This window comes from Vicia villosa, unplaced genomic scaffold, assembly GCF_029867415.1.
Source record: "Vicia villosa cultivar HV-30 ecotype Madison, WI unplaced genomic scaffold, Vvil1.0 ctg.000966F_1_1, whole genome shotgun sequence".
Classification (NCBI taxonomy): Eukaryota; Viridiplantae; Streptophyta; class Magnoliopsida; order Fabales; family Fabaceae; genus Vicia; species Vicia villosa.
In genome coordinates, this window is record NW_026705434.1 from 559,913 (window position 1) to 585,172 (window position 25,260).

Consider the following 25,260-nt stretch of genomic DNA (forward strand, 5'->3'; position numbering starts at 1 on the left):
ATAACATAACAATTTATCAAAAAAAACATGACTTACCTGGGGTTCGAACTTGCTCACCCACAGACCCATCCATGCGCCTCTAACTAATTGTGCTGCGAAGGCTGGCTGATACTCAATTGACAAAAGAGCAATATATAAAAAACAAAATAATTCAAATAATGCCAAACGCGCGCTTAATGTTTTGAAACGAGCCAATGGTTAGTTGACAACACATCGTCTTCTTCAATGGAAATCTGCAGAAAAGCTTTTTACAGCGCTTTTCATCGATTAGGTGCAAAAGGCTATGTCTATTACACCTGTTAAACATGATAATCCTCATACAAGCACAGAAAATCAAAAGTGAGACCATAGTCTCATCGTCACGAACTCACCTGTACCACAATCAAAACCTAATTTGGGCTAAAACAGAAAACCCTAATTTCAAGAACGTAAACCCTAACATGGCGAAATCCACATCAAGCACAGATTCCTCAATTAAACTATCCAGAATCATTGTATGCATCATTACAAACAAAAATATGTAAACAAATCATGTTAACAATGCATGAATTAATGGGATCGAGCAAGAAAAAGTGAGCGCAAACCGTGGCTTATTTGAGACAATTCCAGAGGTTCTGATCGTGTGTAAGGGTTTGATAAGCTTCAACAAACTCCCAGGAACGTGTTGCAATGCCTGAAACTTTTTGAAATCTCTTCTAATTCCAAGTCGAACTTGAATTTTCCTCCAACTTTGCACTCGAGTTAGGGGTCCTTTTACTGCAGAATTTTTTTTTTAAGGCTTGCTACTTGTTGTGTTTATATAGGAGAAGAGTTTAGGTCAACAAAACTTGGCAAAATCTTCTTGAATCTTTGATTTGTATGTAGAGAAAATTTGATTTGAAAATTATAGCACAAGCTTCTATTTTGGTCTCAATCTCAATCTTTTTTCACTAAATCATGTGTGCACGAATTTGATTTGTTTTTGAGTGTATATTGATTGAATCTTTGGCTTATAATTGAAGAAAAAATCATATCTCTTATTTTTATTATTTTCATGATTAAATTATAATTTTTAATAAATAAAAACCATAAATATCAATAAAAATAATAAAAATATAAAGACATATATTTTTGGGACGTGCATGGGCCTAAGACAAAGTTTGGATGAAAAAAACATAAGCCCATTTGGAAATGTTTTGGAATTTTGAACCTTTTCTCTTCACATTTTTCCTCAAAAATAATCCAACTTTGACAAGGTGTATCTCCCTCAATTTTTGAGGTATGGAGGTGTTCTAGGACTTTTTAGAAACCTAAGAGAGTCCTCTAACCAGTGTCTTTGGTCTCATGTCAAAATTCTTTTTCATTCTCATTTTATGTCCTTTTGAAAAAAGTGTCTTTTTGTTGACTTTTGAAAAGGACCTATAATGTTTTAGTCCATATCTCTCAAATGAAGCATTTTTGGACTTGGTATGTGAGAGATAATTTTGTAGAGAATCAAATTTCCTTCAAAATGAGCTTTGGATGGGAAATTTCTGATGTTCCATGTGAGAGCTATGGCTGGTCAAAGTTCAGTTGACTTTTCCTATAAACAACCATAATTTAGAAACTTTTTGATTTGTTGATTTCTGATCTTTCCTTGATGAACCCTGATCAATTCTTGATCAAATGGTGAATTATACTTCAATATGAGGATCTTGACAAAAAATCAGGAGTTTTGACTTTGCTTTGACCACAGTTGACTTTTTTAGGTTAAACAGTCGACTGTTGACCTTCTGAGCTTTTGAATGACCAGAGCTTTGAGATATGCCTTGATACTTGTCATGGAGGTAATGTGGGATATGTTGAGCCATATGAGATGCCTTAGAGACATTGATTCAGTGATTTCCTTTTGAATTAATCAAACCCTAGTTCAGAGCCTTTGTGCAGAAGAATTTGTCTAGGAGCTTTGCATATGGATTTGAAACTTGAATAGGAGAAATAATGTGGGCAAATTTTGGGGTATGACAGCATGCTACGGTAACGATTTTCTTGCTTTGTAGATATTAGTGTGAATATGATTTAGGTGCTTTATACAAAATTTTTTCATCACTTTGCATTTGAAAGATTTTGTTCATATTTGAATCAAGTTAGGACATAACTACATAAGTGAGAGGACTTTCCATTGTGTGTTATAAACTTTTGTGTGTGCTAGCAATTGGTGTTAACTGGGATGATTCATGCTTAATCTGCTTTGTTTGAAGTGTTAGAACTTAGAAGTGATCGAGGCTTTTTTTTTGTAATACGAGAAAAACCACCTTCCAAAAGGCCACATGTGAGAGTGTGATCAATTGAAACCAATTTTGAGCCTTAAAATTTGATTTTGCCAAGTGAGTCGATTGAGAACCAACAAATTAGTAAGTAATCCCTTATTGAGTTTGTTGAAGAAAAACAAAGAAAGAAAACTTTTGACTCACTTGGAAAATATTTTCTTTGGTAGACACTTAACCTAGTTACACTTAAACCTCAAATGAAGAGCATAATTGTGTTGAATTATTGAATTGTTCAAAGTTGGGGAGAGAGGAGTTTACTTGAGAAAAAGAAAGAAAGGAAATGGTGGTATAATAGAACAATGCATTCAAAACAAAGAAAAAAATAATAAATAATATGAAAAAGAAAAGAAAAAGTTCAATGAGATGTAAAATCAAAAGACAAAAGAAAGAATGCATTGTAGTGTTGTAAAGTCAAAAGGGAGAAATAAGAATGTTTGTGTAAATAGTGTGATTGAATAAATGCTCTTCATGCAATTATCCCTTTTTGATTCATTGGCCATGTAGAAATGTCCCTTGTTTGGAACTGAGCCAAGTTACAACCGAAAAAGCCCTCGTGATCTTTGTTTCTATCATTTTTGTTACTTAGTTTAGATGAATGTATGAATTGTCTGGAATGTGCACAATTGCTAGGGAGAGTGATAAGTCCTTTGTGCTACCATGATTATAGCACTTTGTCCTTCATTTTTGAAGTTGATTGTAGGTGATTCAAGTTTGAACATCATTTTGATAAATGCAAGTGTGGTGAAGTGTTTGTATTTAGAACTTAACTCATATTCATGTTTTGATCTTGTACAAGCAAGGGATGGTTATGAAGCATGCATGTAAGTCAAGTTTGAACCATTCTCTTTATGTTACTAACTTTGTAAATATTATTTTTGTGCTTGTTGAGTTGTTCTTGTTTGAGGACAAACAAAGGTCAAAGTTGGGGAGAGTTGTTAGAATCCAAAATATGGATAATTGTTGATAACTTTTGTGGTATTTTGATAATTTTTCTCAATTCTTTTCAATATAATTACGGTTCGTGATCGTGTAAATAAATAAAATCTAGTTTAGTAGTAAATATAGTATTTATAAGCTTTTCTTATGTTTTTTGTAGGTTTTATGCATTGTGGGAAGTAATAGGAGGTAAGGATGCATTTTGGAGCAAGTTTGGAGGCCAAAGGAAGAAGTTGTGTGCAGCAAGGGCCGCTTAGCGGCCTCTAAGCGCGCTTTCCAGAGGCGAAAGGAAAATTTGTGTTCAGCAAGGTCCGCTTAGCGGCCTCAGCCCGCTTAGCGGCCTCCAGCGTGGAAGCAGATATTTTTGGTGCTCCGCTTAGCGGCCGTCTGTGCACTAAGCGGAGGTACTTTTTCAAGTGGCTACTTTTAGGCACTTAGAGATATTTTGAGGGGATCTTATCTTGTTTTTTTCATTCTTACCAACCACACACTCTAGGGCAAGAGAAGAAGAGAGAAAAACTCATAATCCTTCAAGATTTCTCAAGCATTTTTCTTCATCATCTTTGAATTTCTATGCTAGGAGATCTTGTGTTGATGTTTGTTGTTGAAGCTATGGATAGCTAAACTTCTCATGTGTCCAGATTAGAGGTAGTTAGCTTGTAGAGTATGTATTTAGCTTGATCTTTTGTATATGAACCTTGTTGATGATTAATATATGGTGAATATCTTTGTATTCATGTTTATATGTTGTTTTGATACACTATTGAGAGATATGTTTCAAATCTTGACCAAAAGGGTATTCATCTATCAATAATCAAACTCTAGAGATAGATTTGTGAGTTGATAATCACTTGTATCAAACTTTAAAGATTATTATGTCAATTGTCGGCATGAGAGATCATCTGACGGTTAATATAATAACAATCACGATATTGCTTTAGAGATAAATGGTATCGAGAGGATACGTGATTGTATTAATCATTGATATGTTCATATACATGATCATCAGAGTATATACAAAAGCAAGCTAATGAAAACTAATCTTGACACAGTTTTACCAAACCGTTTTTAAACCCTAAGTTATTGTCTTTAATTTCTTTTCATGCTATTTATCTTTCATGACACTAAAAACATTCAAAATCTTAACTCAAAATACACTAAGCTGTAGAACGGAGATAATATCGCATCAATCCCTGAGGAGACGATACTAGAAATACTTATCCTATACTTTCTAACAACCATCTTGAACAGAATCAGGCTGAACTTCGAAAGGACGTGGATACTATGGGGGAGAGGATGAACCAACTCTTGGAGACTCTCCATGTTGTTATTCAGGGGCAAGGTGAGCTTCGAGAAAATGTTGTTAAACTTTCCACTACTGCTCCCACCACTCTTGCTAATGGGGGACCAAAACCTGTGCACGTGGAAATTCCTGTTGAGGATCCTCATAAGAAGGTTGTGGATGACCACCATGATGTTATTGACCATGAGAAAGATCTTACTGTTGCTCTTAGTGAAACTTCCAGAATGTATCGTGCTCTTGAGGAGCGTCTCAAGGCCATTGAGGTTGCAAAGACTTCTAGTTTCAATACTGCTGCTTTGTGCCTAGTTCCTGGGATTGTCATTCCTCCGAAGTTTAAGGTGCCTGATTTTGACAAATACAAAGGTGTTACATGCCCAGAGACTCATCTCCGTTCTTATTGTCGTAAGATGGCTGCCCATGCTCACAATGAGCCGTTGCTTATGCACTTCTTTCAAGACAGTCTTACTAGGGCTCCATTAGAATGGTATATGCAACTCGAGAGGACTCACATTCGTACTTGGGGAGAGCTTGTTGATGCTTTCTTAAAGCATTATCATTATAACACTGCTATGGCTCCTAGCCGTGTCCAACTTCAAAATTTGTCACAGAAACCCGAGGAATCTTTCAAAGAGTACGCCCGAAGGTGGCGTGAGCTTGCTGCTAGATCCAACCTCCTCTTCTGGATCGCGAATTGATTGATTTGTTCATGGGAACCTTGAAAGGCCCTTACCTTCAACATATGATCGGCAATACTTCTTCTTCCTTCTCTGATATGGTTATTATTGGTGAACGGGTTGAGACTTGTGTCAAAGCTGGTACGATTCAAGGTACTTCTGGTTCTAACAAAACTGATAGCAATGGCAAGAAACCGTACTCAGGGTTTGTTAAAGAGAAAGAGGGTGAGACTAGTAGTGCTTCTATTGACAAAGGCGAAGTTCCTGCCTATCATGCTGCCTAGCCTTCATATTATCCAATGCCCATTGCTGTTCCTGGTCAATATATTCCTCAGGCATATGCTGATGCACTTCCACAACCATGGGTGGCTCATCAACAGCCCTTCGTACCTCAACAACAATTCGTTCCTCCTCATAACTATCAGCAGAATTACCAACAACAGGGTCCACAAAGGCCAAGAAGACCACCAAGAAAGATTGACCCGATTCCTATGACCTACAGTCAACTGCTCTCTCATTTACTCAAGGATTTCGTGGTCCAACTAAGGGAGTCCAAGCCCCCTCTAACACCAATTCCTCAGGGATATGACTTAAATGCTAAGTGTGAGTACCACTCTGGGGAATCTGGACATTCAACTGAAGATTGTAATATTCTGAAATGCAAAGTCCATGATCTCATAGACTCCAAAGCGATATCATTCACTCCAGACGGTCTTCACATAAATTGAAGTGTTCCTGCCCAAATGAATGCCCATATTTCATACAACATCTCCAAAAGCAGTAAGTCCAGACGGAGTCAAGCCTCCTCAACAATGGAAGTCATCAATTCATTTATGCATTTTCATTTGTAATTTTCCTTGTTTTGTTAAAAGTTACTTCCATGTAAAACTCGTTTGTTTTTAATGATAATAAAAATAATGCACTGCATATGCTAGTTTCGAATCAATCCATTCGTGTTCACTCATATCTTTATGTCAATCGATATCAAACTCTTGATTAAGCAAAAAACATTAAAAGGAGAATGATGAAAAATAAAAACGCAAAAAATATTTAACTGTGTGCTTTTGAATAAAACCCTACTGATGATGTACAAGCATTGTTTCAAATCCCCAAACACTGGAGATATAAGGGAGTGCAACCCTCGTTAACTCTTTGAGCCTTGAAGTAGGAGTTTCTTTTCTGTTCAGAAAAAACCCTCACATTTAACCCAGGGGCAGGGTAGCATTCAATTAATCTGATCGAGCATTCAAAATTCATCAGGAGTGTGCATCCAAGAATACCACAATGGTAATTCATCATTTAAAGGATGAGGCAGTCACAATCACTTCCAACAGATTCAGAGATTCAGGATCACACGACTCGTTTAACAAAAAAAAAAGAGCCCGCAAGTCAACAACTTGAAAACAAGTGACTTAGGCAAAAATTAGGGCATCCCGCTGGACCCCAAAATAAAATTCAAAAGAATTTGTCCAGGCAAAAGTTAGGGAAACAAAAAAGACAAAGCAAAGCAAAGGCAAAAAGCAAGGATTATAAGATAAAGATCCTCATCCAAAGAACAAAGTCGTGTGATCAGACACCAAAATCGAAAGATAAAGTGACTGCCATGTCCAGAAGACCTCATTGATTCCTCAATCATCTCAAACTCCTCTTGAAGGATGAACGCAAATATCAAGTTAATTGAACTTAGGACTGGAGAACATCACGAAGGGGGTGGGTATAAATAATTTTGAGCCTAAAAATCCTTTGTTTTCTAAAAAACCGTGAACCAGGCCACGTTACAACCCTTAAAAGACCTAATTGAAGCAGGGTTTATTTCAAAAGCGTACTACATTCAAGTTGTGTAAAACTGACTCCTAAAAGTTGCTTACCATTTGTGTTGATATCGATATGACAAATAATTCAAACACTGAATGTCACAACATCGTTTCAATAAACTTTGACTTCGAAGCTAGCATAAGCATTGCATTAGGATTATCATCTTCAAAACAAATATATTTTACTTGTGAATAAACACTTGACATCAAGGAAGATCAAACAATGAACAATTGCAGAAAAAGTTGATCGACTCCAGAAGCCATTCACTTTAAAGGCTGATTACTCCTAGGGGCAAGTTATGTGAAGACTCTATCAGCTGAGAAATCCATTCACTGTTGGTCAATATGGGGCAATCACGTTGAGGAATCTCTCTTGAGCTTAGGCAAACTGGGGCAGTTACGTCGAGATTCGACAAATCTCTCCAAGGGTCCTTTGGGGCAAATTCCTTTGTAGTTCACGAAGCTTGGGGCACAATATTCTGAGTTGTATTATCTCTCCCCGATCATAGGAGTTTATTCTCTTGGAGATTTGGTCTCTCCCCAAGCATATGAGCTTATTTCTCCTGGGAGCTATTCCAATTCCCCAACCTGGTCTCCTTATTCAGATTTCTCATCCCCAACATGGTGAATCAAGGGAATCTCCTCAAGCTCACAATCCCCAAGCAATTCAAGATGTAGGGAAAGTCAAACGAAGTCACTTCCTCCCCAACAAAGCTACATTTCAACCCTCAGCAAAGTTTCCAATGATCTTTGGTATTGTAGGGCTTCCAACACGAACTCATATTGGTATCTCAAGACAGCAAGCAATAGACCCCAATGATCCCGCTTCTCTATCACATTGATGCCTTTATTTGGCACTTCGCATATAGTTTCCATCGCATATAACATTGCATCCTCAAAAAGCGTAGCATATCCGTCAAAGCGGATCATTACGCCATAGAAAAATTCAAACATGCATACGAAGCATAAGCCAGATAATCAGAACCAACACTCAATCAAGACAACGATACATCCCCACAGAAAATGTTATCCTTACAAACCCCGACTGATATCTGTTATCACATTACAAACCTTCTCAAGCCACGGTGCCAATACCTGGTATTCTCAATCCCTAGTGATGTTTGTCTTTCTATCTTCCCAACCTCAGTGTCGATGCCAATCGTCATTCCCAACCTCAGTGTTGATGTCTACCCTTTCCTTCATCGACCTTAGTGTCGATATCAATCTTCATTCCCAATCTCAGTGTTGATGTTTATCATTTCTCGCTCCAACCTCAGTGTTGATGTCCTCCAACCTCAGTGTTGACGTCTGTCAAATCCATTCCGACCCTCAGTGTTGATGTTTATCATTTCTTTCTCCGACCTCAGTGTTGATGACAACCGTTATTTCCAACCTCAGTGTTGATGTCTAGCATTTCCTCCAACCTCAGTGTTGACGTCAGTTAATTCTTTCCCAACCTCAGTGTTGATGTCTATCGTTTCTTGCTCCAACCTCAGTGTTGATGTTTATCATTTCTCGCTCCAACCTCAGTGTTGATGTTTCCCAACCTCAGTGTTGATGTTTATCATTTCTCGCTCCAACCTCAGTGTTGATGTTTGTCAAATCCACTCACAACCTCAGTGTTGATGTTTATCATTTCTCGCTCCAACCTTAGTGTTGATGTCTCACAACCTCAGTGTTGATGTTTATCATTTCTCGCTCCAACCTCAGTGTTGATGTCTCACAACCTTAGTGTTGATGTTTATCATTTCTCGCTCCAACCTCAGTGTTGATGTCTCACAACCTTAGTGTTGATGTTTATCATTTCTTCCCCGACCTCAGTGTCGATGCCTTTCCTTTTCCAACCTCAGTGTTGATGTTAATCCTTTTCTTCCCCGACCTCAGTGTCAATGCCTTTCCTTTCCCATCCTCAGCGTTGATGTTAATCCTTTCCTTTCCCAGCCTCAGTGTTGATGTTAATCCTTTCCTTCTCCAACCTTAGTGTTGATGTCCTCCAACCTCAGTGTTAATGTCCTCCAACCTTAGTGTTGATGTCTATCAAACCAATTCCCAATCCCCAGCCTCAATGTTGTTGATAATCTTCTCCTTCTCCAGCCTCAGTGTTGATGTTTGTCATTTCTTTCAATTATTGAGTCGTAGGTGCGTTGATCCTACCCTTGTTTCGAGTCGGTGTTGAGTCATAGATCGCTACGAGATCTTATCTTTTCAGTCATTGTTTCATACCACCGCTCTCTTTGAAAACCTTGTATTGGCACCGTTACCACGTTACAAACTACCCTCATTCCACCCTAATTACTCACCGTAAACCTTTCCACCAGAAAAAACAAAAATTCTCTTTCCCCATCAGATATCAAAATGAAATAATAAAGATAACACTTACACCATAATCATCTCAGGACAAATTTCAGGTTTTGGATATTTAATCTTCTTCTACCTCGAATGTTTGAAAGGCTAACACCAATCTCAACTTCAAGTTTAAGACGATTAAATAGGGGCAGCTGTCATACCCCAAATTTGTCCTACCCTTTTACTTTCATCTGGCTTAGGCTTTTCATTCATGTGCATATCTCCATTAGGACATTAACATGACTCATGCATTCATTAATCAATAAATTTGGCTTGAGATCAAGGATCTTTAAAATTAGGGTTTCTACTCCTCTCCAGCTTGATTCATCTGTTTAATCTTTGGGCAATTGATTGCTGAATTGAGGGGTTCAGCTGAGGATCTTAGGAGCTAGGGTTTATTCCCTCTCAAGAATCTCAAGTTACTTTTTCTTCAGCAATGTGCACCTAAGGCAAAGGGATTGAGGTTTCTCATTCATCATGATTGAGCTTATTGACATTCATCAACTGAGGCTATTTTGTTTAAAGTCTAATGTTATCTGGGGCTTATGAAGTGAATAATAAGTCATGCTACAAGGCATAGGAAACAAGAGTTTCTCTATGGTTCGAAGCATGTCCTTCAGTTCGATACTCATGGCCTATAATGCAAGTTACTTCATCAAAGTTTGGGTAAAGAGTTCATAAAAAAATTGATTTGAAGGTTGATGGCTTAAGATCACAAAAGAAGAATTTTCGCTAGGTTTCTCAGTATACAAGTTGTAAGGCATTAATTCATCGTCAGTTTGATTCGAGTGTCAGGGGTTCAAGTCACAAACATCATCACTGTTTTCAATTCAAGTTTGTAAGATAAAGAAGATATGGCACTACAAAGAATACCAAGATTGAAATTTCGAGTGAAGCATGATGGATGGAAAGTTCAAGATTCAAACTGAGGCACAAAGAGTCAAAGTTGTATTTCAAAAGTCAAAATCCATTACAAATTCAAGAGTATTCTACAAAAGTTGGAATTACATTTAAAAATACAAAAAGGACACATTTCACTCATAGTTGTTTTTTGGTCAACTGTTGACTTTTTGGTCAAACAGTTGACCAAAGTCAACATACCCTTGACCATAATGACTAATCCATCCTAATTCTGTAGTGGCCCAAAGTACATTGCTTCAGATTCCATGTGTGCTTCACACATTATGCCTTGCTTCATGACTACACTTCATGGTACCTTCATCCTCAGGCAGGCTCTAAACTGCTTCATTCAAAGCTCCAACATACATGCATACAAAACACAATTGAAACATCAGAATCAGTCCCTGCAATAATAATGAAAAAGACATATTCATGGCTTGACAATCACATTCAAGTACAGCTCAGGTTCTCTACTTGCAGCTCAGACTTACCAACAGAAAATTAGAAAAAGAACTAACTGTAATCCATACATCCAACCATAACAAAATGCCATTCCTGCATATACCAAACAGTGCCATATCCATACTTAAATTCAAGTCTGCGTTCTGTCGTCAATTGAAGTGTAGGTGTGTGCACATCTAGGACAGCCATATCAGTGCCATAACAACTGACGACAAGATTCCTGCATCAGCCTATTCACCTGCACATTAAGATGACAAACCATGTCTTCCAAAACCTACAAAAGAAACATACCAAATTCAGATTCGCTTAGAACAGTTGTGAGATTAAAATCAATCGCCATACAAAGCATACCATTCCACCCATTTCAATATCAGCAACATCACTCTTGCTAGACACTTAAACCATTCCAAGCCACCTTCAATTTCCTCTTTGCATTTCCAAACACCTGCAACATTAAACCATCATCATTATCTTACATATCCACAATCAAGTTCATATCGGCCCAGAAATTAGATCACACATCAGCAAGAACACCACATCAAGTCACATTCAAATAAGTGCAAATACAAAGAAAACCCCATCGGTTCAGAAATTGAGAAAGAAGACCGGTTCAGTTTGCAAAGACAGAGTTCAAAAATAGAGACAAGAATGCATCAGTCGTAGTTCAAGTTCAAGCCAAAACCAAAAGTAAACACCGGTTCAGCACGATGACAACGTCCATTCGTTTTCAAAATTGCAAAGCAGACTCATTATAATCAGTCAGTGCAGAAGAAAAATAATGACCAAAGACATTCATATGGCTAACACACATAACAGGGATTACAGGTTTTCTTACTAACATCAAGACCATGCTAACTACCTATTCACCCTTACTAACTTTGTGACAACCTTTAACTAACTTCATAACCTCCTAACAACCTAACTGTCATAAACTTCAAGTGTTAACAGCTTAATAACTAACTTTCTGCTTTCATTCAAACTGTCAGCACCTCATAACAGAAACATAACCGAATTCCAACTGAACAAAACTAACTTCCAACTGATTCAATCCAGGCCCTCCAATTTCTTAATTGACTGCTCTCATCCAATGACTCTCACTCCATTCCCCTGTAACAGAATTCTCTCAATCTATAACTAACTGAACTCACCCTCTCAATCTATATAACAGATTCACCATCTTCACCTCTTCTCTGTCCATGCTCACTTCCATTTCACCATTTATTCCTCATCATCATCTTCACCTCACTCTCCTCGCCATCACCCTCATCTCTCTCCCTCGTCTTCTTCCCATTCACCTTCCATTCTCTCTGCAACACAAACCTTCTTCACCTCTCCCTTACTAGAGCATAACCACAAGCCTTCCTCAGGGTTCCTCCATTGAACTCTGAGTGAAGGTGTGCTAAACCTCTCATCTTCATCTCTCTGCTCACACGACTCAGAAATCAACAACACAACATCGCAATACAGAGCAAGATTCAAATAATCAAACAAAAAAGAAGAAAAAAGAAGGAGAAGAAGATAGCGGAAGAAATTAGAGAGGAAGAGAAGCATATCTTACGTGAAGTTTTCCCTGCGTTTATTTCGCGAGCGTGCGACAGAGGTGCATAAATTTTACATGATTTTCTGCAATGTTAATATTGTTTAATGTGAAGGCAAAAAATAGGTGGATGCATAAAAGTTTTACCGTATTTATGTATAAATGGGTATAAACTATATCAAAACACATGCATTTTGAAATGATTACGTATTATTCAAGAAAGAGTATGAAAATTGAACCAGTGTCCCAATTGTGAGGAGTGGCGTGAATGGTTGAAGGACATTGATATTGATGATGATGATGGTGGTGTGAGTACAAAGGGTCCTCCTTCCAAAGTTATGTGATGATACCTATAAATCATTCCAAGGTTCTTGAGATTGTTTTCTAATATACAACCTACCTTCATGGTTGTTTATGAAATGCAAATATATGATGTATCTATGATGATTTCAAGCTTAAGAAAACCAAGAAATGGCATAGATGTTTATTTAAATCTATTGATTTAACAGTTTTGTGGGAGAAAGGCGTGATATTGATGATGCATATTCGAGTGAAAATTTTAAGATGTGTGTCATGTTAATTTGCATAATCAACGATTTTATTGCAGACGGTAGTTTGTTTGGGTCATCGTTAAGGGACACATAATGTGTTTTATATGTGAAACTGATATATTACACCACCAACTAATGAATGGAAAAAATTCCCTTGGGAATCAACAATTTATAAGACCCAATCAACCATATTGTAGATTGCATAAGATTTTTAATGAGAAATGGAGTTTAGTATTTTTCAAAAACCCTTAACAGGGGAGGAAATTTATGAACAATAAGAACACATTAATTTTTGTTTTTGAAAAGAACTAAAAAGAGCATGCAGAAAAAAATATATGTAAAAAGAAGTCAATATTCTCTCATCTTCCATATTGGTCTATCCTCGATTTAATCTATTATCTTAATATGATGCATGTGGAGAAAAATATGTGTGATAGTGAAACTGAACAACTTCTCAACATTCAAGGAAAAGATAAAATATGGTAAAAAAAATTCATCCAGATATTGGGAAGATGGGCATACAACAAGAGTTATCCCCATAAAAAATCGGTAAAAGAAAATATTTGCCCACAACATATCACACTTTGTCTAGAAAAGAAACAAATTTTGTGAGTGTTTGCAGTGTATAAAAAATCCCCAAGGATTCTCATCAAATGTCAAGAAACTTGTATAAATGAAAAATCTAAAATTAATAGACTTAAAATCTCATGATTATCATGTATTGATACATTAATAGCTTCTTCCATGGGCTATTTGTGGTGCCTTTCCATCAATGATAAGCCAGAAGAAGTGCTAGATGATGAATGTAGGCACGATCAACAAATTGGTCCTTATCATGGATTCTCTTAACTCATAACACCTACAAACATGTATTATCATTAAATCTTATTCATGCCGTCGTGCATAGCCTAGAAACTTTACAAGGTAGAATATAATCTAGAATAATCATTTCCAATCAATAATATTAGCAAAAATAAGGGGAAAATTATAGAAAAATGAATTTTTGTTTAATTACAAGCTCCCTAAACTTAATTAATAGCCATCACCAGGGTGTGCTGCCATAATAACCCCTTAATAAAAGTAACAAAGCTTAACCACCATAAGGTACAAACACAACAACAAATTCCTTAATAAAAGCTTAACCACCACAAGGTACAAACACAACAACAAATCCGACAAAGGGTGCGAAGCTTAACCACCTTAAGGCCTAAGCTAACAACAAGGCCAATTAAGGCGATTCTTAACCATCATGAGTACAAAACATTCAAAAGAAAAGAAAAATAATGAACACCAGATGGTCTAATGGCTACAAAGTGAAGCAACAAACTCAAGTTATGCTAAAGGTAACTTATCACATCAAAGGACCAAGAAATCAACAAGAAAACAACCAAGAAGCATGGTTGAATGCTAGAGAATGAAGCATCAATACTAATGTCGTGATCAAGATGAAATAACACATGATAAAACCACCTAATCAATCGAGTACGCATCTAAATATAGTCGGCTCAAGACATAGTTGAACTAAGAGAGAATCACTATCAAGGTAATAAAGAAGAAAAAACACCAAATTAGTGTGTAGGAGGGGCCTCATTAAGTATAAAATTCAATTGAAGAGGATAGCTAAAAAAGAATCGAATGAGTGAGTGTCTTCTTATAGAATAAAACACAAGCACCAAATCGACAAAGCACAAGTCTTGGCATGAATCCACTTCAACAAGCAACTCTAATTGTGGCACGAATATGTAGCATAAACTTTTGATGATATTCGTAACCTCGAAAATGAATTTCACATTAGCCATCATAGATTAATTCATGATAATATTCCACCAATCAAATGGAAATATAAAGGCACAACCAAATTTTGAATAACACTAATTTGTAGCCCTTCTGCAGCTATATACTAACACTTACAGCATCAAAATCATACACAGTCATTAGGAAATCGCAGCACAAAATTATCTTCTATCTTCGTATAAGAGTAATCTGACCCAAATAACCTAATTGGAGGCATGGAAAACAAAGAAAATAACATGTAAGAAAAATATATTTGTATAAAAAAGCAACATGGAGGCAAGACATCAACAAAGCATGTCCACAATATACAAAACAAGCTCCAATTAGACCAAGCACCTTAAAAAAATTCAATGAAGGAAATAACCATTATATTACTAGTAATGACAACATCTTTAAATTTTTTTTTAGCAAGAATCATTTCTTAAAGCAAAACCAATAGCAACTAAATCATTAAACCAAATTCATTCTTCAATCTTCAAACAGTAAACAACTCCAGAGAAATCAAGGGTATGTACCATGAAGGATATGTATTCTTGATAAAGATATTTCAATTTTGAATCAGTATCATGAAGACAATATTGGGCCTGTTTGTTTCAGCTTTAAAAAATGGATTTTTTTTTTTGTATTTTTGAAAATAGATTTTCAAAAACGGTTTTTCAAAATATTACAAGTTTTTTTATATTCGTTTTTTCTAAAATGAAACATTAATTTTGACATCTTAGAACATAAATATAGATTATTGAAGACCAAAACTAAGTCAAAATCGTAATTTCTTCAAAAAGTTGTAGTTCAAAAATGATTTTAATGAAAATCTATTTGAAATATCTTCAAAATTAAGTGATTTTTTGAAATTTTGATATCCAGATTTTTTTCCCATAAATAGTTGAAATACCTAAAATCACATTTTAAGAATAACTATTCAAACAAAATTTTTATTTGAAGCTTTTATAAAAAATATTCTTTATAAAAAACTTTTTCACAAAATTTTGTAACACTATAAAAATCATTTTTAAAAAAAACCAAAACAAACGGGCCCATTATGTATTTTTTTTGTAAGCAAGTTATATTAAATGAGAACGAAAGTTCTACAAACTCGGTTACAAAAGGCGAAGACCGCCGAAAAAGAAAAGTAACCACCAAATTGAACCTAACTTAAGTAATACAAAAGGTTTTTGCAAAACTCATAGAAGTTGCAATTGGGATGATTAATTTTCCCTACAAAACACCATCTCTACACAAGCAATTTACAAGACCAAACTAAATCATCAACATTGCAAGAGGAATTTTTGAAGATGATATCATTCCTATTAAGCCAAAGACTCCACACAATAGCCAACCAAATGCAACCTTCTTTGCCTCTCCTTACTTTCTTATTATGACAAAAACTACTCCAATTCCAATAACTCTTCATAAAGTCATATGGTTTTTCAAAATTCATTCCTATCCAAAGAGCCATATTATGCCAAACCGCTTCGGCCATCCGACAATCCAACAATAAATGCTTAGAACTTTCAATAGTCTCTTCGCAAAACACGCAAACAAGATTCGAAGAAGATAGAGATATACCTCGTTTCAAAAGAAAATTTCTTGTCGGAATCCTATTCTTGAAACATCTCCACCCAAAGGCTTTAACTTAAAGGGGAACCTCCACCTTCAACACCATGGAATAAATGAAATCATAACGGTTTACCGGACCAATCGGACAAACTAACTTACGCATCTCTCTAAAACAAGAAGCAACCGAGAAGGAACCGCCTTCCTCAGGTAGCCACTTAGGCGTATCCGGTCCAGCTCCAATAGGGAGAGCCGCTGGCAGCAACTGCATAAGCAATGGAAGCAATGATAACGTTTCTGAAACAGCCCCGGTATGAACTCCTAAATCACCCACTTCCATTCGCCTAGCACCCATACCGGAAATAGCAACATCCTGCAAAAGAGATGAAAAAAACAAAGCCGGAAATACATGTTTAAGAATTCCCACATCTAACCAAGCGGCATGCCAAAAAGGAATCGAGTGCCCACACCCCACTTCAAACTTAATATTATTAGCAAAAAAATCTTCCAGAAGATGGTTTCTTAAAGACATGATATCCGACCATCACACCGATCTTTTTGCACGAGAATTGTGATTCGAATATCCAACCAAAACCTTCACTTTAACATCCACATATCTAGCCTTTAATACCCGATACCACAAAGAATTAGAAGCATTCAAGGTCCTTCAATTCCATTTCAAAAGAAGCGCTATGTTGAGTTCTTCAAGACTCCTCAAACCAAGCCCACCTTTCTCTAAAGGCAAACAAACCTCTTTCCAACTAATCCAATGAATTTTTCTTTTCTCCTCCACTCCCCCCACAAGAAATTACTTTGCAATTTATTTATCTCACTAATTATCTTCTTATGAGCTTTATAAAAAGATAAAGTGAAGATAGATAAACTACTCAACACCGACTTTAAAAGCGTGATTCTCCCACCAAAGCTAAGAAACCTCCCTTTCCAAGTATTCAACTTTCTCCTATAATTATTCAAAAGAGGCTTCCAAGAAGAAATCCTTCTAGGATTAGAACCGATCATAATTCCAAGGAATTTAAACTCTTTCGCCTCCGTCTTACAAGCAAGAAAGGAAGTTTCCACATCCAAAAAATGAGCATTAATATTAATACCAATAATCTTACTTTTATGATAATCAATACCAAGAACCGAAACCAACTCAAACCCTTTCAAAACCGACTTAATGGCCCAAAGATGCTTCCAACTTCCATCTCCTACCAATAAAGTATCTTCCGCAAATTGGAGAACGTCGATAAAGTATTTACCGTTCAAGTTACACCCCACATAATCACCGTTATCCACCGCCTTATTAATTAGACATTTCAAACCCTCCTCCCCTATAACAAAAAGAAAAGGAGAAATAGGATCACCTTGACGTAAACCCCTTTCGACGCCGAATTCCCTAGTAGGACTGCCATTTACAAGAACCGATATCCTACTTGAAAAAACCAAGGCCTCCATCCACTTCATCCATCTAACACCAAACTCCATCCTCCTCATCATATATCTCAAAAAGTTCCAACTAACTTTGTCATAAGCCTTTTCAAAATCAACTTTAAAAAGAAGACAATCCTTTCCTTCCTTCATAGAATAATCCACTAATTTCGCAACAAGAACTCCATCTATCATATGTCTACCCGAAATAAAGGCACTTTAACAATCGGATATAATGGACGAAAGGATCCTCTTAATTCTACCGGCCAATAACTTAGATAAAATTTTATGGATACATCCAATCAAAGAAATGGGCCGATAATCCTCAAGGCACAAAGGATTGGAAGAATTCGGAATAAGCGAAAGAAAAGATGAAGTAATGTACTTTGATAAGAAAGCACCATTATAGAAGTCATTTAAGCACAACAAAACATCACAACTCCACACCGCCTCCTTAATTTCCGCTTCCATCACAACTCCATGCCGCCTCCTTAATTTCCGCTTCCAAGAAAGGGACCTCAAGATCAAGACTATCCTCCTTACTCAAAGAACTTATATGGACTCCATCTAAAGAAGGTCTATTAACGCAATCTTCCTTAAATTTGTTCTCAAAGTGCACTTTAACCGCCTCCTTAACCTCCATCACCGAACTCACTAACCCACCATTAGAATTGATAGAGCCAATATGATTCCAATTTCTCCTTTCCTTCATAGTACGATGAAAGAACTTGCTATTATTATCTCCTTCATTAACCCACCTCATTCTATCCTTTTGGATTAACATATTCTCCTTTATTTTTAAATTCAACCATATTTTCTTACTAGCCTTCTTTTTTAACTCAATTTCCTCCTCATCCCATCTCTCACTATCATCCGACGCGTTCAAAACACTCACCCCTTCCTCCACCTCCAAATCATATTTGCCAAAAACATTTTTATTCCACCACCTCAACTTATCTTTAATAAGCCTAAACTTCTCTTTAAGAAAAAAATCCCCTCTTCCGAACACTTCCAACCCCCTCCATTATGTGATTTGCACATGTCCACTTTTAAATTTTGTTATAGTTTTATTAATTACAAATGTAATTTTCATTTTGAGAAAATTGTTTTCCTTTATTTCGTTTGCTTCTATTCGATTTGATACACATCAATTTTTTGAATATAAATCTTCTTTTATTTTCTTTCTGTTATTATTTTATAAATTTGTTTTTTCAGCAAAAAAATTTTAGTGTCAAAATAGTGAAAAAAAATTCCTTTTAGTGTTGTGATATTGGTGTAGTGATGAAAGTTTTATTCAAGAGTATAATCTTTCCAGAGGATTTTAACTTAAGTTTTTATTAGTTTGTCATCTTCTTTATGGCCTTTTTGTTTTCATTTGTATCTGGGTTGGAGTACCCCTAGTACTCCTTTCAATATATCCTAGTTTACAAAAAAAATAATAATAATAATGACTGAAGATTGCAAGTTTAACGTCTCTTGAGTTTAGGCTTTGAATTTAGTGTGTATAAAAACTCTAGTGAAAGTTATTGAGTTGAACATGTAAAAGTTTTTTTTTTTTTAATTGAGATGAGCCCATATGAAAGCAATGTTTGTCTGTAGATGGTTTTTATGATGATTATATGTAAAAGTTCAAATTATGATGAAAAGTTGTATGGACTTATCCTTTAAAAAGCTAAAGTTTAATCTTTGTTGAAATAAAAAAAAAAAACTCTTGAAAAATTAATAAGCCAAGTGGTTTAAGCCGGCGCAAGATAATTTTTTGGTGTGATCTCTTTATCATTTTTCTCTTTATTTTTTTTCATTTATATTTTTTGCTGCTTATATATTTATTTCATTATTTCCCTGCCTTACTATATATTTTTTATATCTTTTAAAAATAAATATTTTTAATATCATAAGTTTTGATAAATTAATATTTAAAATTTTTAAATATCACAAATGTTTTTTTATGTTTGGAATCACATGATCAATACTATTGAGTAAGAGTTTGTTTGAATTTCTTTTATTATGTACAGCGTTATTCCTTAAGGATTCTGAGTGTTTTTATTATATCTTGTGTATTTTGTTTTATTGTATTCATCTTAATTAATCATGTATTTATGAGCTCATTTAAAAATGAACTTAGACCTATATTTATAGAGATTTAATATATTATTTTACTCTGTGCAAATGTGTTTCCAAATTATAACTTAAAATTTGTTTTTTTAGAAAGCAAGATATTATTAAAGGGAGAACTAAGGATTTTTCAACCCGATTAAAAAAAAACAGGAATCTCCACCAAAAGGAAAAAAATTACAAACCTATTACATTACGAGAGATAATACAAATGATCCACACTAAACTCTTAGGAAAAGAAATTGTGGTGTGTAATTTTCCCGCAATAAGACCATCTCCATATTAACAACTTAACATTCCAAACTATATTATTCACATTCCACCCTTCCTTACGAAAGCTCACACCGTTTCACACCAACCAAATGTTCCACGTTGTAGCTATCCATATAACATCCAATTTTCTATCCAACACCTTTTTACTATGGAAGAAAGTGTGCCAATCCATAAAATTTGATAAACACTCTTATTCAAAAAAACCCCTTTACCCACCCAAAAAGATATTTCTCTCCAAATATTTTTCACCACCCAACAACCAAAAAAGAAGTGATCCCTAGTTTCCGCACAATAGCCACAAAAAATATACTTTAAATCTTGCTAATGAAAAGACATATCTCTAATCACCAGAATGTCCTTCATTGGGAGCCTATTATGAAAAAGCCTCCATCCAAATGCCATTATCTTCACTTTCATTTTCCACAATAGGCCAAAAGCTTCTGCATGTTTAATTGGAAGACCAAACGAAATCCGTAAATTCTCATAATATTCATAACATGAGGTCACCGTAAATTCTCTCTCCGAATTTCTAGACCAAAATTAACCACGGTGTCATTACCAACCATCCACCCGTTGAAATCCTCCACCCGGCCCTTTAAAGAAATAATTGAACCAATAAAACCGGATCCTCCTCCACTAAATCGGACAACCCGATATCACCCCACCGCCACACATCATCCACCATACCCTCCATTGCCGCCACCGACACATTCTTCAAACGCAAAAAAAGAAATAAATCCGGATACACCTCCTTTAGAGCTTTTTCATCCAACCAAATAGAATTCCAAAACGGTGTATTATGACCATTACGGATAATAAATCTACTTCTATTAATAATATGATCTTTTAGAATAGAAGAGGAAGTAGCAGAAGAATTAATCTTTAAGATATCTTTCCACCATACGGAACAAGATGAAAGAACATTTACCTTGCCATCCGATCTTAGGCACACCTTTAAGCAAATATATTATTTATTTATAAAATCAAATTTATAAATGGTAGAAGATAAATAAATTTATTTGTAAAGCTCAATTCCATATATTATATGTTACTTTACAACTCTATCTATTGAGTATTTGCATTTATCGTAAGTCCTAGAGCTAAGTTTCATAGAATATTTTATAATTGTTCAAAGTATGTATTAAAAAAGACATATCCAATGATTTCCAGCTTCTATGAGAGAAAAAATAGAAATTAGAGATTTGGATAGATAAATACTTCAATTCATCTGTTAAACTCCTATCTTATACTATCCAACTTCTTCAACAATTTTTTAACCCAAGTAAATAAATAAAAAATTTATATTTAAAAATGAAGATACTTCTTTCAACACAGATTCTCCTACAACTCAAGTTCTTCTATATTAATTTTATATGCTTCAAAATATACACCTATAAAAATATAATTAACAATTAGAAACAATAGCAAAATTGGAAACACAAAAAATATAACCAAAAATTAAAATAAAAAAAAACCAAAGGTAGAAAGAAAAATAAAAACTATAAATTTCAAGAGAAAGATAATTCTAATATATTCTTTAATATTACTTTGTGATGATTCAAAGTATGCACCTACACTACTAGAAAACTCGCTTTTAGTGACCGAATTAGAGAACGAAAAAGCTTAAAAATCGGTCACTGACCTATTTTAGTGTTCTTTATCATAAAATAAAATTAAAAGTTGTAATCCCTAGTATTATAGATTTTTTATCTTAGGCCAAAATTTCAAAATTGTCACAACTAGTTTTAAACTTTAAGATTTTACTAAGTAGTTAGTTGAGTTTCTTAGATGTTGTGTATAAATTCATGATGTAATTATTATTTTTGTCTTAAGCTAAATGAATGAATTTAAGTCTTTTCTCTCGTTTCATGGAGTTTTCACTTTCTATTTAATCCAACATGTTGTGAATTCAATGCCAAGAACAAAGTATAAAACAAGGAAGAATTAGGGAAGGTAAGAAGAACACAAGAATTGGTTATAACTGCTATTCTTTTACTTTCTCTTAAAACAAGATTACAAGTTTACAAGAATAACAAATAACCTCTCTCACCCTAAATTAGGATTTGCAGCTTAGCAATGATGAGAGACTAGTATGCTATTTATAATAAAACCTAACATACTAACTAATGGGCTTTTTCAGCAAGGCCCATTACACAAGCCAACTTATCAATATAATACAACTTACAACAAGTTTCACCGCAAAACAACTTATCAATATAATACAACTTTCAAACGGCAACAATATCATTAATCAGTTAAGACAACATATTCAAATTCACAATTATAATATCGTCATGCCACAACAAACAAATCATCATCTCAACAATGCAAATCACCTAATCAACTCATGATATGGCATCAATGTCAACAATCAACCATGACAATTTATGCAATTCACAAGTAAGATCCCAACACATCACGATAAACATCTCATCATCAAGTCAACACATCACCACAAACATAATAAAATAAGACTCAAATGCAATTCACATGTGACTCGACTTGTGCAAATGCATGTGGTACCATTTGGAGTAAAACTCCCACCGTCTCAAAATTTGCCATTGGGCACACCGTCGCTATTTGCCATCAAGGCCACCGTCGCTATTTTCCATCAAGGCCACCGTCTCTTTATGCAATGGATGTGACTCAATAAATGCAACATCCATACAAACCACATAAACAATACGTCACAACATCGTCTAAATGACCATCGAACATTATCAATATAATGTCGAACGTCAACAACAACAAAATCATCATCATTCATAAGAATGCATCACTTCTCAATCACGTCACTATGTTGCATCATCATACAACAATAATTCACCTCACAATACATCACAATACAACTTATCAATATTGACCATACTGTCTATGACAACAACAACAATTTCCACATACTAGCGACAACGACAACAAAATTCATCATGTTAACAACAACCACAAATTCATCATATTATAACAAACATCAACGGTTCATCATATTTCCAACAACATCAACACATTCATCATATTCCTTAATTCAAGTAATCATCATAATACGTTATATTCAATTTCATGTATATTGTTAAGTCATCGCATGGCATCATTGTCGACTCATACATATCAAATACGCATAATTAATCGCATATAGCATACAACATCTTTATCAATTATGCATATCATCGCATATATCATTATCTCATTATAAGGAAGGCACATATTATCATTTCAATAACATTTTATCGTCATAAGGAAAATATACATCAAGTTATACCGCAACATGGTTACATTGATTCATAGCAAAGAACATACTTCACATGTTAACACAACATAGTTCATAACTTGATCCTAATAAACATAATAGGAAGCTATATCATATGGATCCTTTTATTGCATCATGGTATAGTTCATTGCGTTAGCTTTCCAACGCTTCGAACGGCGCCTAAAACGGAGTTACGGATCAAACGTTACATCATTTCAAAGTTTAGAAAAAGTTTTGCAAAACAAGGTTCGCGGCGCCAACAAAGTTCGCGGCGCGAACTGAGTGAATCAAATATTCCTAAGTTTCTGCCAAGCAGTTCGCGGCGCGAACTTGCAATTTCAGAAAATCCCAAATCTCAGAAAACAGCATGCGAATTTCATTCCAAAACCCCTAAACTCAACCCAAATCAAGCTGAAAACACCAACCATCATGAACAACAATAGAATACATGTTATAAACACAAATACAACACATATTATGGATCTTCTAACATTATAACATCATCAAACATCAATTAAAACACATTTCAAATCATAAATTCATGCATTTGTTCATAAACCCTAACATCTCTACACACAACTTCCATGGAGAATAACATACAATCTAACCTACCATATACATCATCATGTCAACCCTTAGAAAGTAAGAACCCCACCCTTACCTTAGCAAAAGCTTCACTTCCTTCAAGGAGCTCTTCCTCTTCATGCCATAGCTTTCCCTCTTCTTTCTCTTCTTTCTATTCTTTCTCTTCTTTCTCTTCTTTTTCCCCAAAATGAGTTATGAGGCCAAACCTTTAAAACCCTAACTCTTGCTATCCATTCTTACTAATGGGCTTAACCCACAATCCAATCTCTTATGTCATATTTGTTTCACTTAGGCCCAATTCATAATCTCTCCTTAATTACTCAATTAAGCCAAATAACACACATAATTGAATAATCACATAACATAACGAATATTATTCCCAATAATATTCCCCAACTACAATTGCTCCTTAACTTAATTATTACCAACTCGCAATTGTACTTCTCTGACTAATCCGACTAATAAATCCGACCCCAACTTAACTGCTCAAATTAACATATTAATCCAAATTACGCCTTTAGAATAATACCGAAAAATTCCGACTTCGACTAATTCCAATGAATAAATCCTTAATAATTCGATTAAATAATTAATTAAATTCAGGGCGTTACATCCTACACCCGGATTCGAGTTCACTTAAGGTTGGAGCGGCATAGTCATGGATACCTCCCTTGTGCATGCTTGGGATTGGTCAATATGAAGTTCGCGCTTGAGTTAGGCCTCCACTGGTTATTATGTACCTCTTTTGCATGAGAGAGGTTTACGCATGTATCTTTGGGTGAGTCGGAGCTCAAGGACCTTTCAACACCTTTAACCCATCTTGACTTTTAGGAACGTAGTGGGAGGGATATTCTTGGTGCATGCCATGTTATGGTCGCGACCCGATACTACAGCTCAGATAGGTTTCTTCCTAGAGTATCATTGCGTGGTATGCATGTACCATGTTCGAGGGTGCTTTAGAAGGGGCTTACAATTCTGGGTCACTGGTAGAACCCGTTGCTGAAATCTCTTTATCCATAGAAGTACCTTTGGGGAAGGGTATCTCACCTAGTTAAACCCCATGCAAGCCTCTAAACCTAAGGACACTTGTGTGACTTGCTTATGTGTGCTACTAACCATTCTACTTCCTTCCAGGAATTGTTTGTAGGACTCATTTGTCCTTGTTACCTTACACTTTGCCTAATGCATTGCATTCGCATAACATCATGACATCATGACATCATAACATAGCATGATTGACTAACCCTTTCAAGGATCTTAAGGATTTAGGGCGCGCGATTTCAGGTGCTCCTATCAAGGACTGGATTTCTTATCTAGGGGCAAGAGGATTTATTTTCCTTTAGCCATATGCCTTCCAGTTCAAAGACACAGTACCTATCAAGGGGCAAGAGGATTTATTTTCCTCTAGCCATACGCCTACAAATTCAGAGGTATCCCGAATCAGAGGCTATGA